The following is a 19,366-nucleotide window of genomic DNA, read 5'->3' as shown; positions in this document are numbered from 1 at the left end:
CAGCCAGGGTCCCTAAGTCTTAGTAGGTTGTGATAGTGGGGAGAAAAATTGAAGAAACGACGGTCCCACCATCTTGAGATGTTGGTGAAAAAGATAGGGAGATACTCTAACGAAGCAATGATATTATGGGGTCCTTGGTGCTCTGAGCTTGGTAGTTTTCTTGCAGGCGTTACCTAAGTTTAATAATGAAACATCTGCAAGAAAACCACCAAGTTCATCGAGCAACAGGAAATGGATGCTTTACCAGACAAGGAATAATGGATGGAAACTGATCAAGGAGAGATTCAACCTGGAAATAAGGAGAGTGAGAACAATCAGCCAGTGGAACAGAAGTTGCCTTCGGAAGTTGTGGGAGCTTCATCACTGGAAGCTTTCAAGAAGAGACTGAGCTGCCATCTGTCAGAAATGGGGTAGGGTCTCCTGCTTGGGCGGGGGGTTAGACTAGATGACCTCCAAGGTCCCTTCCAACTCTATTATTCTGTTATTCAAAGGGTAGTTGGCTTGAGTTTTCACCAGCTCATCGCTGCATTTGCTGAGCTGACATTGGGACTACAAAATCCAGCATGCTGGGACGTCCCCCACCAAAAGGAGCACCCTGCACTTTGTTCTAGATGCCAAGGCACTTTTTTCCCAAGCTGGGAACACAAAACTAACACGTCAAAAGACACCAACCCAGCCTCCGAGTCAGCTCAAGCTCCAAGATGGAAGAATACCTCCCAGCACCCCCAAGAGACGGATCTGCAAACTGGGCAGAGTTCCCAGGCAAAATTCACCCAGCTGGAGCGAACCCCACCTCCCCACCACCCCCAAACAAAGTTGCAAAAGGGAATAGAAGCTCTTTGCGGGATGGCTCGGTCGGTGCGATGGCTTCGAAGCATGAGAATCGCTTCTCGGAGCCTGGGAGTGAGCGGCTTTGAAGTGTTGAACTCTTGGCACTGCCAACTATGAATTAGAACTTGAAAGCATGCCGCCGCTGGCATTCTTGGGAGTGTTTTTTTGGCTCCGCAGACAGACTGAAAGGGAACCGAGTGGAGGCTTTGCGTCTTGGAGCATGTGCTGAAGGGGTGAGCCGCAGATGGATGGAAGATTTGGGTGGGGGTGTATTTCTGCCTGAAATCAGGCTCTGTTTATGGCCTGGGAGGAGGTGTCTTGACTTTGAATTGGGGTGTGAATTTGGACCCCGTCTTGTATTTTCTACCTCACAAGTTGGGTTATCCTTGAAAATTCACTGTTCTTGTATTTTACAATGGATAGATTGATGAAGGAAGAGGGGAAGGGGAAGGGGAAGGGGAAGGGGAAGGGGAAGGGGAAGGGGAAGGGGAAGGGAGGGAGGGAGGGAGGAAGGAAGGAAGGAAGGAAGGAAGGACAAAATGAGATGGAGGAGGATGGAAGTAAGAGGGCAAAGAAGGATGGAAGAAAAAAAATAAGGATTGAAAGGAAAGGAGGGTGGAAGGAATTGTTGGAAGAAACATCCTTCTGGGTTCTGCTCCAAGTGGGGAAACAGACACTGGAGACATGGAGACTGCTTGGAAAGATGGTTTAATGGTGGACAGGATCACATGGCTTGAGTTCCTGAACAGAAAAGGGGCAGATACAGAAAATCCTCGGGTTTTTATGCTCTCTCTGGCTCTGCATTTCTTGGGGCCCCAAAAGAGTACCCTGATTGGTTGTCAGACTCCCAGGGGGTGGGGGTCTTGCTGGCTGATGCAATCTTCCCAGGTGCCATGTGGTGAGCCTCTTCTAGATGGGTCCCATTGTGTTAGTTTCTGTTGCTATTGTGTTGCAAATGTCCTTTGACTAAGGATTGGGTTTCTGCCTCTGTCCCATTAACAAAGGGTGGCGGGCAGGAAGGTGGGAGCTGCTTCTCCCAGGGAACATGCTTCTCCCAGGGAAATATAATATTCTGCCTTTTTCATATTTCCTAAAATATTTCACTCTTCCAGGAGAGGGGTGGGTGCTAACTTCCTACAGAAGAAGAGAAAGGTGAAGGGTGGAAGGAAGAAGAGAAGGAGAAGAAGGAGAGCAAAAAGAGATGGAGGAGGATGGAAGTAAGAGGAGACAGAAGGATGGAAGAAAGGAAGAGGAGGAGAATGGAAGAAAAAAATAAGGATTGAAAGGAAAGGAGGGTAGAAGGAAGGAAGAAGAGAAAGATGAAGGATGGAAGGAAGAAGAGAAGGAGGAGGGCAAAAAGAGATGGAGGAGACTGGAAGTAAGAGGAGAAAGAAGGATGGAAGAAAGGAGGAGGAGAAGAATGGAAGAAAAAAGGATTGAAAGGAGAAGAAAGGGTGGAAGGAAGAAGAGAAGGAGGAGGAAAGGAAGACGAGAAAAGGGAGGAAAAGGAGGAAGATGGAAGAAGGAAGAGGAAGAAAATGAGGGGTGGAAGGAAGAAGGAGAAGAATGGACAGCTGATGAGAAGGAGGAGGAAAAGGAGAGGAAAGGACTGCACTGGAAAAGAGTTTGCATAAACCTCATGCAACATAATCTGAAAAAAAAAACCCCTATGTAGAACGTCTTTAAAAAAGAAAAAAGTAAAAAGTGCCATATGCTACAGGGTATGATTGACCAAAAGCGTGCTCATCACCAGCAAACATCTAACCAGCTATATAAAGACTGGAAAAGTGTGCGCAAAAATGCATTCCATGTTAGTAGCAACTGGAAAAAAAAACACACACACACACACACTTTGGGGCCACTTTTTGCCACACCCACCCAGGTACCCCTGCTGGCCTCTTCTGCTGCCTTTACACCACTTCCACCAAGCCACCAGGGGAAGATAAGACAGCATTCTTGTCCCCGAAAAGGGCCCGTTGGAGGAGCCACCAAAACGTGGCAAGAAAGCAGCGGTGATTGTCCTCCACCGTGGCCCCATTGCAATCCAGGACCGTGGCAACTGCATGATCGACAGTGCCCCCCTTGGTCTTCCTGCAGGGAGTTTGGCACGAGTCTTGGCCATCCCAGCTGGTAGCCTGGAGATCTGTCCCCATCCCTCTCAACACTTCACGCTCTTCTGCTGTTGAGAGACAAAAGGCTCTTCAGCCAACACACAGTGGTGGATTGATCCTAAAAGGGCACCCGGCTAAGAAAATACCAGCTTTTTAAAAGCTGCGGAGTCCCTTTTACCGAAAACACACTAAAAAGGAGGCTGCAGAGTCTCTTGGCTAGCCTGGAGCAAAATCCATGTTCTGAGAAAGCTGGCACTCCCTGACCTTCACCATGTCAAGTTGGCAGTTGGCACTCTGAAAAACAAGTCAAGAATTCCAATAGAAGAGAATCTTTGTAGCTCGGGGTTGAACGGTGGGGTCCTTGGTGCTCTCTGAGCTTGGGGGTTTTCTTGCAGACGTTTCACGACCCCACTAGCTAACATCATCAGTGCTAGAAGGGAGTGGAGATTGGAAGAGGAGGAGAAGGGAGGAGGAGGAGTATGTGGGGTTTATGATGCTTTCTGAACTTGATGGTTTTTTTGCAGACGTTTAATGACCCAACTAGGTAACATCAGCAGGCTAGAAGGGAATGAGGTTTGCAGGGAGGAGGGGGAGGAGGAGGAAGGAGGAAGAGGAGGAAGGGTGTGGGGTTTCTTGGTGCTTTCTAACTTTGATAAAGGTAAAGGGACGTGGTGGCTCAGTGACTAAGATGCTGAGCTTGTCAATCGGAAAGGTCGGCAGTTCAGTGGTTCGAATCCCTAGTGCCGCCTAACAGGTGAGCTCCCGTGACTTGTCCCAGCTTCTGCCAACCTAGCTGTTCTAAAGCAGGTCAAAAATGCAAGTAGAAAAACAGGGACCACCTTTGGTGGGAAGGGAACAGCGTTCCGTGCGCCTTTGGCATTGAGTCATGCCGGCCACATGACCACGGAGACGTCTTCAGACAGCGCTGGCTCTTCGGCTTTGAAACAGAGATGAGCACCGCCCCCTAGAGTTGGGAACGACTAGCACATATGTGCCAGGGGAACCTTTACCTTTACCTTAACTTTGATAGTTTTCTTGCAGATGTTTCATGACCCAATTAGGTAACATCATCAGGGCTAGAAGGGCGTGAGATTTGCAGGGAGGAGGGGGTGGAGGAGGAGGAGGATTGTAAGGTCCTTGGTGCTCTCTGGGCTTGGAGGGTTTTCTTGCAGACACTTCGTAACCCAACTAGGTAACATCATCAATGCTAGAAGGAAGTGGGTTTTGTAGAGTGGAGGCGGAGAGGGGGACTGTGGGGTCCTTGGGGCTCTTTGAGCTTGGTTGACCCAACTAAGTAACATCATCAATGCTAAAAGGGAGTGTCACTTCAAACTGTTGTTAAACAAATGGCCATAAGTTGAGAACCATCCCTTTTTTAGGAGACTCTAGTCTGTTGCCAATTCCCAGCGTTTGTCAATCCCAAAATCAAACCATTCAAAACAGTGTCAGGTTGAACGCACCTATTCCCTTCCTTTGATGCGATTAACACATTCACCGCTCTAGTATTATCTAAATACCGCGTGGGTGGAAATTAAATCCACAACTGCCACAACATTGGGTGTGACCGGCTTGGGTTTGGGTTTCCATGCTGGCTTCCTTCACTTAGCATGCAACCGAACGACTTCTCCATGGGTCCTTTCCTTTAAGCCAGGAGTCTCCAAATTTGGCAACTTTTAAGACTTGTGGACTTCAACTCCCAGAATTTCCTCTGCCAGTTGGGGAATTCTGGGAATTGAAGTCGCCAAAAGTCTTAAAGTTGCCAAGAGCCTTGGTGGCGCAGCAGACTAAAGTGCTGTTAAGTAGCACCAGCTGCCTGCAATTACTGCAAGTTCAAATCTCACCAGGCTCAAGGTTGACTCAGCCTTCCATCCTTCCGAGGTAGGTAAAATGAGGACTCGGATTGTGGGGGCAATGAGCTGACTTTGTATAAAAAAGAACACCGCTTGGGGGGGGTGGGGGCGAAAGCCCTACTAAGCAGGTATATACAAAAGTATGAAAGCTATTGCTTAACGTATTGTAAGCCGCCCTGAGTCTCTGGAGAAGGGCGGCATATAAATCGAACCAATAAATAAATAAATAAATAAATAAGTTTGGAGACTTCTGCTTTTAAGCTCATTCTTCATTTCATTGTAGTGTTGAGTGTTTATGATGATTTCTTCAGCTCCCTGTGCTCGGCAGACTCCTAAAAGAAAAGATAAAACAAAACGGGCTGAAAGAGTTTGGTGCAAAATTGAAAAACTCTATGCTTAAGGGCAGTGGTGAAATCCTGCCACCAGTTCACTGCCCGGGCATGCGCAGTGCACATCTAATGTGCGCTGTGCGTGCACATGTGCAGTACACACCAAACGCATGCTGCATGCGGGAAAAGGAGGATTAACAAGGTAGGTAGAACAGTGAGGGGGGAACAGCTGTGCCATGCGATTTAGATTCGCACAGGATTTCCTGCTTTCTAGCGAATATAAATCGTGCGGCACAGCTGATCATTGGAAATACTGGGCCAGACGAACCGGTAGATTTTATTTACTACCAGTTTGCCCAAACCGGTAGCTTTTATCACTACCGGTTCGCCCGAACTGGTGCGAACCGGTAGCATTCCACCCCAGTTTAAGGGGCTTCTTCCTCTTTTCTTCTCCTCCTCCTCCTCTGCCTAGCCAGGCTAGAAAAAAACGTTAGAATAAATGTAAAAAAACACAGAGGATTGTTTGATGAGGTTTCTTTGAATTGGGGAAAATCTGGGTATCCAGAAGAAAACAGAACATGGGTCTTGGTAGAATTTGCTGAACCAGAGAAGGGCATGAACTGAATCTCGTTCCAGGCTCAGCGAAGAACACAGAGTGGCTTTCAAAATGCACAGGGTTGGGTTTAGTCAAAACATCTGGCTTAAAAAGGGAGGGGACACATAGAAAAGGCCCAGAACCAGGAGGGCAGCATACAAAGAAATAGACGGGTAAGATGCAGAAATGTTAAGAAAGGCTACAGTTTGGCAGGAGAAGAGGTTTTCCATGCCAGCTGTCCAGGGTTCAGTCCATACCAGGTAGAAACTACAAAGCATGACCGCTCGAAAATTTCAATCAAACTTTATCCTCCTTTCCCACCATTGCCGCTACGATGTTTCTCCGAGCAGCTTGAAAAGGATGCAAACAATTAACCGAGCTTCGAAAATATAAACCCACAATTGGGAAGCCAGGAAATAATTAGGGAGGGGAAAGGGGGAAGCTCAGAGACACCCAAGCAAAGTGGAAAGTGGAAGAATATTTAGGAAAAGAGATTGAAAAGGAGGGGGAATCGGCGGCTGGGGAAAGTCTGCTGTTAGAAGTTGGGAGGGATTTTTGAAGATTGTTAAGCGTGGGTTTAGCACTTCTGCTGATTTTGCACTCTTTGTATTTTAAATAAAGTTACTCTAGTTCAGTGTTTTGGCAACCTGAAGATGAGTGGACCTCAATTCCCCAGTCATAATTCTGGGAGTTGACGTCCACTCTTTTGAAAGCCTATTGGCTGAGGAATTTTGGGAGTTGAAGTCTACCCATCTTCCACTGCTCTCAGTTTGAACACACAAGGCAGCTAACAATTGGTGGAGTGCCACGTGGGTACTGTTGTGGCCCCGTTACATGAGCCTGTGTCATCGGCAGGAGAGGACTCTGAGAGTGAAGGAGAGGAGTTGGCAAGGCCTCCCTCTCCAGGACCCTCCTCTCTGGCAATGCCTTCGGTGTCTGCCGAAGGGCAAGAGATAGGGCCGGGGCCAAGCACGTCCACGCAGCCACAGATGGACAGTGATGAGGGTAATGAGTCTTGGCTGGATCCACGCCAGCATCGCAACAGAAGAAAAGGTGTGCCCGAGATTAGGCTGAGTCACTGGACCACACCCCACAGGATATAAAAGGGAGCATGGTGGCCAGTCTAACCTTCTGATGAACAAAGCTGAAAGCTTCCACGCCATTCTGCATTGCCGGACTTTTTGCTATAGACTTTGCTGGATTATCTCTGGACTTGATTGACTCCGTAATTATTGAGCTCTTTCTTTTGATGTACCAGGAGTGGGGAGAAGTTATCTCTCCTCTTTGTAAATAATAAACTCTTGGCAGGCAGCCACTAGGTTGTTGCCAAGTTCCGTTATCATAAGGAAAAGGATTTTGCCGGCTGGTTTGGTCTTTAACTCTTGAACATCTGTTGGTGTGTGTGCATGTGGTTGGGGACAGAACAGGTACAAAGGACCAGGAAACCACAAAGTTAGCTATTGGAAACAGTCTATGGAGATTCTCCGTCCTCCAGGTTGTCCCAAAGGTGCTTTTTCAAGAGGCAACTGGACTTACCAGTTTTTCTTTGAATACAATTCGCTTCTCATCCAAGAAGTCTTGGATGAGAAGCGAAACGTCTTCAAAGAAAAAACAGAAAGTCCAGTTGTCTCTTGAAAAAAACACCTTTGGGGCTGCTGTGTTTCTCCCAAAATAAGACCTAACCAGAAAATAAGCCCTAGCATGATTTTTCAGGATGCTTGTAATATAAGCCCTATCCCAAAAATAAGCCCCAGTTAAGATTGTCAGCCATACAAACACATTTAGTACCGTATTTCCCTAAAAATAAGACCTAACCGGAAAATAACCCCTAATACGCCTTCGGAACAAAAATTAATATAAGACCCAGTCTTATTTTCAGGGAAACATGGGTATCAGAAGCAGTGTTTTGATATTTGAGGGGCTGCCACAAAGAGGAGGGAGTCAACCTATTTTCCAAAGCACCAGAAGGCAGGAGAAGAAGCAACGGATGGAAACTCATCAAGGAGAGAAGCAACCTGGAACTAAGGAGGAATTTCCTGACTGTGAGAACAATTAATCAGTTCTCAGAGATTGGACAAACATTTGTCTGGAATGGTATAGGGCAGGGGTCTGCAACCTTAAACACTCCAAGAGCCATTTGGACCCATTTCCCAAAGAAAAGAAAACGCCGGGAGCCACAAAACCCTTCCCGTGCCTGAATGGCCACAAAACTAGCTGAATTAGTTGAATTAAACGTTCTGTTTTCTTCAGAAGCTTTTCTTTTCTTGGATTTATCCATGGTTGGCCTCCCAGGAGTCGAAAAGCTCAATAAATCACGTGCAGGCGGGTGTCGCACATTGGCAATTGTGACGTATATTTTGAGTGGCAGGGAGCCGCAGCAGAGGGGTGAAAGAGCCACATGCGGCTCCAGAGCCACAGGTTGCTGACCCCTGGTATAGGGTCTCCTACTTGAGCAGGGGGTTGGACTAGAAGACAATGGCAGATAGGACAGTGCTCCAGAGGGTCAATGTCATTGCCCAGAGGATCATTGGTTGCCCCCTCCCCTCTTTGGAAGAGCTTGATCGCCCCCATTGCCTTAAGAAAGTTCAAAACTTTCTTAAAGATCCATCTCATTCTGGGCACCCTCCTTTTTTTTTTTTAACTATTACCATCCGGCAGACGGTACAGGATAATAAAAACAAGGATGAATAAGTTAAAAAACAGCTTCTATCCCAGGGCAATAACTATATTGAATTCTACTGTATATAGTGCAATACTAATGCGATATCAGGGGTTTTCAATTCAATTGCATAGAATGCGAAGAATGCGTGTTTTATTTTTATAGCTATAAGGTACACTGAAGATGGCATTTAATTTCGTTGTACGAGGTGCAATGACAATAAAGTAAACTAAACTGAACTAAACTTCAAGGTCCCTTCCAACTCTGTTCGATGGTGATAAAATATAATCACCGATACATACAAACTCATTTGCAAACTTTGGATCTTGGTCAGACTTAATCTGGGGTTGCATAAACTTCATCAGGTCAGGACCACATCTGATTTTGGTGGACCAGGTTCTACACTCCAGAAAGACCTTGGAGCTTGTATGAAATCTAAATTGGATTCTGCTTCCATTTGCTACATAATTAAATGTAAAGATGGCCCCTATGATTTGACTCAAGGAGGGTATTTCTTGTTTTTATATATATATAAAAAGTTTTTTTTATTTTTTACACAAACACACACACAAACATACAATGTATTTTGCTGAACAGAGTATTTGGCCGGTTAACAAATTTAAACAGTTTTTAGTCCTTTCAACTAAAATTACAATTTCTATACCTCCTTTTTTGCCATAATATTGATTTTCATCTATTTTTTTTACCGATATTACCCTTCATTTTCATCTCTAATTTTAACCAAATTCCATTTTTCCCTTTTATTCTATATTAAAGCCCTAAGGAGGGTATTTCTTGTTTTTCCCTTCTGTCGCATTAAAAGTCACCGTTGGATAGACCTTTGGACTTCTTTGAGTTTCTAACCATCCTAATTCAGACTGTGCCTTCTTAACCGGCCGAGAAGAGAAGCCATAGTATCAACAGTGACTTCAGAAGACTGTAAAGCCACGAGAAGACAATTAGATGGATCCAACTGGGTCTCCTAAAAGAGAAAGCAAGGAGTGGCTGTGGGTTGTGTGGAATTCAGAAGCCTACCGAGATCCAAGGGGTGGGTCTTCCAGATGTGAAACAGTAGAGCCGAAGAGTGTGAAACCAGAAGCCAAGTCCTGCTCCACTTTCCTCCAGCTGGATGGGGAAGACCTCGCCCTTGAGAAGATCCACTTCTGGCTCACAGCTTCTCCAAAAAGGAGGCGGGTGAAAGGTGAACCCTGAGATCCAGAGAAGAAACTGCTCTAGGCCACCACCGAAGCTGAAGCAGTCAAAATCTTGGCCAGGCATTCAGCTGTACAGATGAAGGTTCCATGTGATGAACCAGCCGCGGTCTTCTCTCTCGTTCTCTCTCTCTGGTTTCTAACCTGGTCCAGACATAAAGTCTCTCTCTCTCCCCACTTAATCTTTAGTTCCCCCCTCTCTCCCTCCCTCTCTCTTTCGCTCTCTCTTTCTCTCCCTCTCTCTCCTCTCTTGTTCTTCTCTCCCACTCTCACCTCTTTCTCCTCTCACTTCTCTCTCTTTATCTCTCTCTTCTCTCGCTCTCTGGTCTCTAACCTGGTCCAGATATAAAGTTCCTCTCCCCTTAATCTTTAGTTCCCTTCTCTCTCTCTCTCTCTCTCTCTCTCTCTCTCTCTCTCTCTCTCTCTCTCTCTCTCTCACTCTCTTTCTCTCCCTCTCACTCCTCTCTTGCTCTTCACTCTCACCTCTCTCCTCTCACTTCTCTCTCTCTCTTCTCTCTTTCTCTCTCTCTCCTCTTTCTCTCACTCTTCTCTCTCTCACTTCTCTCTCTCCTCTCTCTCTCCCCTCTCTTCTCTATCTTTCTCTTCTTTTTCCCTCTTCTCTCCCTCTTCTCTCTCTCTCTCTTCTCTCTTTTTCTCTCCTCTTTCTCTCGCTCTTCTCTCTCTCCCCCCTCTCTCTCCCCTCTCTCTTCTCTCTCTTTCCTTTCTCACTCTTCTCTCTCTCTCTTCTCTCTCCCTCTTCTCTCTGTCTCTCTCTCTCTCTCTCCTTTGGAATTTTTTTTTTTCAAAGGCTTTAGCCACATGAGTGTGAACAGAAATACAGAGCCCTGTTCTTAGGGAGGATAGCAAATAGTCAGCAGGGTTGACTGCAGCTGTTCTAAGATTTGAGAAACTTTCGTTTTTAGGAGGAAATGCCATAACTGCCAAGGTTCAGGAGGTAACCGGAAAGGAAAGTATTATTAAATTGAGGGCGTCTTCAAAGATGATTTGGGGAGACCCATCCTATAGTCCATAGCCCATCTCCTCCCCAGTTCCTCTCCTCCGCTTGCCCCCACTTGCTTGTGGATCCGCTAGCAAAAACAACCCAGAGGTTACAATAATTTAAGACTGCAAAGAGACCAGCAACTTAAGAGTGGTTACAATCAAGGCTAGTTGGCTGTTTGTTGAGGGTGCTCGAGTTTGTGAGGTTCCTGCACATAGCAGGGGGGTTGGGCCGGATGCCCTCAATGACCCCTTCCAATCCCAAAGGGGTTAATTCTGCCCTTCTAACCTGTAAGCCGAGCACGGACCTCTCCAAATTGAAGCACAGAGATATCAGCTGTATGTTTGAACTCCAGCAGCTACGGATCATTTTCACAGCCTATCCTGGCTAATCCTAATCCAGGGTTTAGCATTTATATCTTGGTTTGTTGGCCATTCAGTGGCTGGGTTCTCTGAGCCTGCTTAACCATCTTATGTCTACGGAGATTCTCAATCATCCAGGTCACAGTTGTCCCTAAAAACAACTGGACTTTCTTCTTCTTGTTGTTTTCCTGAAAACATTTCACTTCTCATCCAAGGAGCTTCTTCAGTTCTCAAATGTTTTCAAGGGGAAAAAAAATAAACCAAGAAAGTCCAGTTGGAAAAGCACCTTCGGGACTTAAACCAGCTTAAGTGACAGACGCCACAGCTGCCTTCGGGCTTGGTTAGCCTTAACCTTGTTTTGGAAATTTTATGACGACGCCTTTTGCACGAACTTGTCCCATTTGGTTAGCTTAGAATTCACGGGGTTGATTCAGGAACCAAGCAAAGTGTGTGATGAATTACCAAGAAATCCAGAGCCGAAGCAACAATATTGCACAGTGAATTATTTATTTGTGGTTGGAAAGCAAATGCCTGCGACGTGGCATCCTGCCCTCTGGACTGCAACAATTCCCTTTTGTTATTCTGAGCCAGGGGAATTTTCTTGGAAGGATGCCCCCAAAGCCAAGTAAGTTTCTGAATACAAAATGAGAGTTTGGGAGAAAGGTAAGAGCAGAACAGATAGGCGCAATCTTAGCCAATCGTAAACGCCTCAAGGAATCCCATAAACTTTCCACCTTCCGTGCTCTCCTTCCTCCTTTCCTTTCCTTTGCAAACGTGACCGTGTTCAAACCGGGCGGCCCTCAGTAAAACGATAAAATATCACCCTCGCCAGGGCGGTTGAAAACTAAAAAAAACTAAAAAAAAAATTAGATTTTTGTTGCTCCTTTTCCAAACGCAGGGCCAGAACGAAGCTTGAAAAAGGGCCCGTTTTTAATGCTCAGACATTCTGGAAATTTGGCAGACCGCTGAAGGATGCTCAGTCCAGTTTTTATGCTTTTTCCTCGCTTATTAAACAAAAAATGTGCTTTCTCCTTGCCCCGGTGCCCGTAGAAAAGATCACCACAGGAACGAACACAAAACGTGTTATTTTTATTTTATTTTTTGCATCATGCAGGGTATAGATACAGATGAACCGAATTGGAAGGGACCTTGTAGGTCATCTAGTCCAACCCCCCAACTCCCATCCAAACCGACCCTACTTAATCACAGGCAGTGAGAAAGATAAGTTTGAACTCAAATTCAAATTCCAATCTTTATTGTCAGTGCACAACATAGGTGCAATGAGATTTGTTGAGCGCCCTCCGTGTGCACCCCCTCCCAACACAATACAACTCACAGTGAAGACAGAAAATCCCTAACCCAATAAATCATATTAACAAAACACCCAGTCCTATTGCACCAGTGTGAACATGTTACACATTGCACTGGCCCTGCAGTCCATCATACTATGTAGTTATGATGTTATTCCTCATTCAGGAGTCTGACAGCCCACGGATAAAAAGTTTAGTTTAGTTTTATTAAATTTATATACCGCCCTTCTCCCGAAGGACTCAGGGCGGTGTACAGCCAAGATAAAAACCAACAGTATAAAAGTTAAAAAACAATTTAAAATTGTTAAATCGTTTGGCCCATAATCTAAAATAACATAAAATAACCCATTAAAAATCATATTTTAGGCCAGCCCTGCTTTTTTTTTTTTTTTTTTTAAATTGATTTATATGCCGCCCTTCTCCAGAGACTCAGGGCGGCTTACAATGTGCTCAGCAATAGCCTTCATCCTTTTGTATATTTATACAAAGTCAGCTTATTGCCCCCACAAACTGGGTCCTCAATTTACCTACCTTAGAAAGGATGGAAGGCTAGGCGAGATTCAAACTTGCAGTAATTGCAGGCAGCTGGTCTTAATAACCAGCTTAATAACAGGGTGCCTTAGACCACTGTACTACCAAGGCTCTGCTTGATGGAATAATAGTGTTTTAAGGGAGCGGCGAAAGGTACGAAGGTCAGGAATCCGACGAATCTCCGGGGGCAGCTCGTTCCAGAGGGCAGGTGCCCCCACAGAGAAGGCTCTCCCCCTGGGGGTCACCAGTCGACACTCTCTAACCGACGGCACCCTGAGGAGACCCTCTCTGTGGGAGCGTACTGGTCGGTGGGAGGCTATCGGAGGCAGAAGGCAGTCTCGTAAGTACCCAGGTCCCATGCCATGGAGCGCATTAAAGGTGGCGACCAACACCTTGAATCGCACCCGGAAGACCACCGGAAGCCAGTGCAGCTCGCGCAGGAACGGTGTTACATGGGAGCATCGAGTCGCCCCCATAATCACCCGCGTGGCCGCATTCTGGACCAGCTGGAGCCTCCGGGTGCTCTTCAAGGGGAGCCCCATGTAGAGAGCGTTACAGTAGAAAAACTGTTCTTCAGCCTGTTTGTGCGGCTGGCTATGCTTCTATATGTCCTTCCCGACGATTGGAGGGTAAAGAAGTGATGACCAGGGTGAGAGTTGTCCCTGAGGATTTTCCTCACTCTTCTAAGGCAGCGAGCCGTAGCGATCTCACCCAGTGGTATCAGGGGGCAGCCCACAAATGTTTTGTGCTATACTCACCACCCTCTGTCGTGTTTTTCTATCCGCGGCTGTCGGACCAGCGTGCCATACTGTGACGTAATAAGTGAGGCAATGGTGAAATCTAAAATTTGTTACTACCAGTTCTGTGGGCGTGGCTTGGTGGTGGAGGAGGGTAATGTGACTGGGTGGGCGTGGCCATTTTTTTTTTTTACTTTTAAAATAATTTTTTCTACAACCTCTTCAGAGAAAAGGTTATAAAAAAATTCTTTCAAAAGGCTCTGACGATCCCAGCTGAGTTGCCTGATCGTCAGAGGCTTTTTTTCTTTTAAATGCCTCTGACGATCAGGCAACTCAGCTTGGATCGTCAGAGGCTTTTAAAAGAAAAAAAAAGCCTCTGACGATCAGGCAACTCAGCTGGGATCGTCAGAACCTTTTGAAAGCATTTTTTCTACAACCTCTGAAGAGGTTGCAGAAAAAAATGCTTTGAAAAGCCTCTGATGATCCCAGCTGAGCAGCGCAATCATCAGAGGCTTTTTTTTTTACTTGTAAAAGCATTTTTTCATCTGAAGAGGTTGAAAAAAATGCTTTTAAAAGTTAGATTAAGCCTCTGATGATTGTGTGGCTTAGCTGGGCATGTGGGGGGGGGCAGGGATTTTTGCTACCTGTTCTCCGAACCACCCACCTCCATCGCTACCAGATCGGGCGATCCAGTCCAAACCGGGAGCATTTCACCCCTGAAGTGAGGGCGCTTTCTATTGTGGACTGGTAAAAAGAGGTCCTCAGTTGTTGTTCCACCTTGTTTTTACGCAAGACCCTAATGAAATGCAGTCTCTGTTGGGCCTTCCTGACCACCTGGATTTTGTTGTTTTTCCAGGTGAGGTCTTCCCTGAGATGGACTCCCAGGAATTTAAAGGAGGAAACTCTACAGCTAAAAGGCGCACAAATTAAGAAAGAAAGGAGGTTGCTCTGGAGGAGAAGGGGTAGAACCTAGCTGTTGCGACCCCGACTCCCGAGCCTGTCCTAACAGAGGAAGAGGACTCAAAAGGTGATGGGGAGGAACTGACAAGGCCTCCCTCTCCAGGACCCTCCTCTCTGGCAATGCCTCAGGTTCCATCTGAAGGCCAAGAGGAACAGCCTGGGATATGCTAGGAGGAAAGCATATCGGAACAACAGATAGGGAGTGAGGATGATGAATCCTGGCTTGATCTCAGGCAGCGTCGGAGGGAGAAGCATGCGCAGCAACGAAAGAGGCGTGGGAGGGCCAGAGATTGAGCTGAGTCACTGAGCCACACCCCACAAGGAATAAAAGTGGGTGTGATTGCTCTTCAGGCTTTGTGACGGTCGAAGTTAAAAACCTGAGAGTCACATCGCCTTACCTGAAATCTGGCTTGTACATATTTGGATTGGACCTTGGCTAACTCTTGCTTCGTGGATTACTTTTTGCTACTGAACCGGACTGAGGATAAACTCTCTCTTGCTGACTGTGAGTGAAAACTGACTTGGCAGACATTTCGCAGTTTACTGCCAAAACTCTTATCTGCAAGGGTTTCTAGTCTGACTGCTTAATAAAATCTTGGCAGGTGTGCCTGGTTGTGTGTTTGCCTGTGTGGGGAAGGGGGACAGAACACTAGCTAGAACTGTACTGAAGACCACAAAGCAAAAGTTAAACCTTACTCTAATCCTAACATCAGCGCATCAGCTCTATCAATCAGAATAAATCTGAAGGGACCTTGGAGATCTTGTAGTCCAACCCTCTACCATTTCAGATAAGTGGCTGTCCAGTCTCTTCTTAAAAACCTCCAGTGATGAAGAGCCCACAACATCTGGAGGCCAGCTGTGCCACTGGTTAATTGTCCTCCCCTTAATTCCAGGTTGCTTCTCTCCTTGATTAGTTTCCATCCGTTGTTTCTTGTCTTGCCTTGCCTTCTGGTGCTTTGGAAAATAAGTTGATCTCCTCTTTTTTATGACGGCCCCTCAAAAAGTGGGATACTACTATCGTTCCCCCCCCCAGTCCTCCTTTTTTGTAGACTAGCCAAACCCAAATCCTGCAACCGTTCTTCATATGTTTTAGTCTCCAGGCCTTTAATCATCTTAGTTGCTGTTCTTTGCACTTTTTCCAAAGTCTCAACATCTTTTTTGTAACCAAAGCTGGGTGCAGTATGCCAGGTGTGGCCTTACTAAGGTTTTATAAAGCAGTACTAATATTTCACTTGATTTTGATTCTATGCCTCTGTTTATACAACCAAGGATTGTGTTCGCTTTTTTGGCTGCCGCCACACATGTCTGGCTCATATTCAAGTAATTATCCACTAGGACTCCAAGGTCCTTCTCACAGTTATTGTTTTTGAGCCAAAAAGAACAATTATCTATTCTTGTACCTTTGGTTTTTCCTGCCTCGGTGTAAAACCTTGCTTTTCTCCACATTAAATTTCATGTTGTTGGATAGGGCCCATTGTTCAAGTGCCAAGATCTTTTGGGATCCTGAGCTTGTCTTCTGGGCTTTTGGCTACTCCTGCCAGCTTAGTGTCATCTGCAAATTGGATGAGTCTCCCTTCTATTCCCTCATTTAAAAGTCATTTATGAAGATATTGAAGACTTGATTCTTCGCAGGATAAAAAACCAGAACAATATATAACCAAGAAACCAATGAAAAGCCATGCCTTAACCTGGACTTGCAAGAGATGCAGAATCCCGAACTAGCTCAACTTAGGTTAAACATGGTTAAAAGCAAGCTTTGCATAGGTAGTCCTTGATTTACGGCTGCAATCGGGACCCAAACTTCCAGTGCTAAGCCAGGCAGTCGTTAAATGAGCTGCACCCAATTTTGCAACCTTTTTGCCATGATTGTTAAACAAATTACTGCAGTTGTTAAGTGAATCATTAAGTGAATTCCACTTCCCCCATCGACTTTGCTTGTCAGAAGCTGCCTGGGATTGGCTGCATGTGGCGATCGCAGGACCCAAGATCTTCTCCATGTGCAGCCAGCATTATTTTTAAAAAGGGAAAATTGCCAAGGAACGGGGAAGAGAAATTATGGAAGGAGCCTTTAGGGAATTATATTCATTGCAACACCCAAGTGATGCTGTTCTCAGATCGCTGTGCTTCCTTTACCTGCCACACCTGGAGGTGTTATTTGGCAACTCGTAAAAACTGGCTTGGGAGGCTGGGATTTGTTCAGGAGGCAACATACAGCTGTTGTGTCTTTTGATGCTCACGGAAATTCACACTCCAGGAAATTGAAAATTTAACAAGGCAAAGGTGAGCCAAATGCACCCAACTCATTTGTAATTATTGGAGATGGCTTTCTTTCTTTCTTTCTTTCTTTCTTTTTTTCTTCCTTTCTTTTTTCTTTCTTTCTTTCTTTTTCTCTCTTTCCTTCTTTCCTTTTTTCTTTCTTTCTTTTTTCTTTCTTTCTTTTTTCTTTCCTTCTTTTCTTTCTTTCCTTCTTTCTTTCCTTTCTTTCTTTCTTTCTTTTTCTTTTTCTTTTTCTCTTTCTTTCTTTCCTTCTTTTTTTCAAAATGCAAAAAGTAGTTTGGTGGTTTTAAAAGCAAGACTCCTGGCTGTTTCGCTGACTCACAGCTGGAACATCTGGCTCAGGCCCAACTCTTATTTTGTCCCTAACCGAGAGGGCTGCAGAAGATGTGACAATTGATTCTTTCATCGCAGTTAACGCCATTTTTATTTTGTTTTGTTTTGATTTTTTTTTTTTAACCACGGAGCCATCAAACCCTTCAAGCTCTAAGACCCAGAGAAAAATCCTTGAATTGCAAACGAGATTCTGGATCTCAGATCTCCATTGATTTAGGTGTCCTTATAAATGACAGTGGCTCAGTGGCTAAGACGCTGAGCTTGTTGATCAAAAGGTTGGCAGTTCAGCGGTTCGAATCCCTGGCGCCGCCTAACGGGGTGAGCTCCCGTTCCTTGTCCCAGCTTCTGCCAACCTAGCAATTCGAAAGCACATAAAAAAATACAAGTAGAAAAAATCGGGACCACCTTTGGTGGGAAGGTAACAGCGTTCGGTGCGCCTTTGGCATTGAGTCTTGCCAGCCACATGACCACGGAGATGTCTTCGGACAGCGCTGGCTCTTCAGCTTTGAAACGGAGATGAGCACCGCCCCCTAGAGTTGGGAATGACTAGCACATATGTACGAGGGGAACCTTTACAAATGACATAAAAACTGTGTTGAGGATTGTCGACCTTCATGGCGAAGAACTTGTGGTTGTTTTTAAGAAGAGATTGGACAGCCATTTGTCTGGAATGCCATAGGGTGTGATGGATGGATGGATGGATGGATGGATAGATAGATAGATAGACAATGATAGATAGAAAGATAGATAAGGAAAGATATAGAAAGATAGCTAGAAAGAAAGAAAGAGAAAAAAGAAAGAAAGAAAGAAAAAAGATGGATGGATGATAGGTAAATAGATAGATAGGTAAATAGATAGATAAATAGATAAATAGATAAATAGATATGGATGGATGGATGGATGGATGATAGATAGATGGATGGATGGACGGATAGATAGATAGATAGATAGATAGATAGGTAAACAATGATAGATAAAGGCAGATAGACAGACATAGATAGATAGATAGATAGATAGATAGATAGATAGATAGATAGATAGATAGATAAATAGATAGATAGATAGATAGATAGATAGATAGATAGATAGATAGATAGATAGATAGATGATGGATGGATGGATAATAAATAAATATAGATTATAGATAGGTAAACAGGCAAATAGACAATTAGAGAGGATAGACAGACAGATGGACGGATACAAAACCTGACTGTGGGCCATGGAAATTGAATTTTCTATTGCTAAGAGGCGAATCCTTCAACTTTGGAGAGAGATGCTTGTGGCTCTAATTATTCTGGAATGAAGCACTGGGGCTCCTTTACAAGTGAAGCCCAAATTGTTAACGGATGTGGTGACCATGAGCCATTCCAGTAAACATGGCCCTCCTTTAGGGAAGCACTTGTTAAACTTGTATAAACCGATATCCAATGGGGGTGACACCGATTTAGACGGAGGAGGAGCTCGTGGGTTTGAGTGTGAACAGGGCGGCTGTTGATTGCCCCTTCTTTTTATTATTATTTTTCTTCCTTTTCGTTTGTGTTTTTTTTTCTCCTTTTCATGTAATAAACACACATGCTCTCCATCACCCACGGACAAGTTGAGGTACGGCCTTGGTTCAGTTGGGGAGAAATGCAGTTCTTAAAAGGTTTATGTCTTTAGGCCTGATTTCTACACTACCCAGAGTCATTTTGTTGTGATTATTGTGATTTTAAAAAAAAATTCCATTCCTCTTCTCTGCCCATATATTGGATACGTCTTGGGTACAAGTTATAGAAAAGTATCTGTGTAGCTTTCTGGTCTGCTTGTTTTCCTTTCAGCAGCCAAAGCCCAGGAGTTCCCAGCCTGCTGCGTTCGTTTCCCTTTGCTTGTGACAAAACTTAAGCTGGCTACAAAAACAGAAGTTGGAAACACAGGCTGCATGTGGGTTGATGAATCAGGCGGGGGTAAATGGCACAGGGAAGGCGCCGTTTGAGAGGGAGAAATAAAGAAAAAGAAAAAGAAAGAAAAGAGAGAGAAGGAAAGAAAAATAAAGGAAAGAGAGAAGGAAAGAGAAAAAGAGAGAGAGAGAAAGAGAGAAAAAGAGAAGGAGAGAAAGAGAAGGAAAGAGAGAGAAAGAAAGAGAGAGAGAAGGAAAGAGAAGGAAAGAGAGAAAGAGAGACAGAAGGAAAGAGAGAAAAAGAGAAAAAGAGAGAGAAGGAGAGAGAGAGAAGGAAAGAGAGAGAAAGAGAGAGAGAAGGAAAGAGAGAGAAAGAGAGAAAAAGAGAGAGAGA

General features: G+C 45.0%; 1 long non-coding RNA gene across 1 annotated transcript; it reads left to right on the top strand.

Annotated features, from left to right (window-relative positions):
* Positions 1-935: 935 nt before the first annotated feature.
* Positions 936-15,091, top strand: LOC148111681 (uncharacterized). Its single transcript, XR_015730243.1, has 2 exons — positions 936-1,064; positions 14,383-15,091. It is a non-coding gene; the product is annotated as an uncharacterized LOC148111681 (long non-coding RNA).
* The last annotated feature ends 4,275 nt before the right edge of the window (positions 15,092-19,366 follow it).

This window comes from Pantherophis guttatus, chromosome 17, assembly GCF_059756535.1.
Source record: "Pantherophis guttatus breed Tessera chromosome 17, ASM5975653v1, whole genome shotgun sequence".
Classification (NCBI taxonomy): domain Eukaryota; kingdom Metazoa; phylum Chordata; class Lepidosauria; order Squamata; family Colubridae; genus Pantherophis; species Pantherophis guttatus.
Note: the sequence above shows the minus strand (reverse complement) of the source record. Positions and strands in the feature narration are given on the sequence as shown.